Below are 416 nucleotides of genomic sequence, written 5' to 3'. Positions count from 1 at the left end.
TTGGCAATGTTTATCTCATCCGAGATAGTACCCCTAAAGACCTCTGGAATGTCGCGCTTAATGATCATTAGACTCATGCGATTAGAGCGATCCCACTTCTCATAATCCTTCCTCTCTTTAGAGGCACTAGATTCCGAAGGAGAAGGGGGTTGCTCTACCCTTAATGCATAGTCTAGATCCATGCATCCAAGAACAATTTCCATGTTCTCTTTCCAGTCCTTAAACTTTTCACCATTAAGGACCGAAACCGAATTCAAATTCGCAGATATAGAAGCAATTGACGTAGCTGAATCAGACAAAAGAAAAAGAATTAAAATATGCTCACAACTTAAAATTATCAACGTGCTTAAACAATGGTATGTCCAAAACAAGATACTTAGTGCACCATTAATATCAAGTCTTTGGACAGTGATATT

Source organism: Lupinus angustifolius, chromosome LG03 (assembly GCF_001865875.1).
Source record: "Lupinus angustifolius cultivar Tanjil chromosome LG03, LupAngTanjil_v1.0, whole genome shotgun sequence".
Classification (NCBI taxonomy): Eukaryota; Viridiplantae; Streptophyta; class Magnoliopsida; order Fabales; family Fabaceae; genus Lupinus; species Lupinus angustifolius.
The sequence above is the reverse complement of the archived record's forward strand: the minus strand, read 5'-3'. Positions refer to the sequence as shown.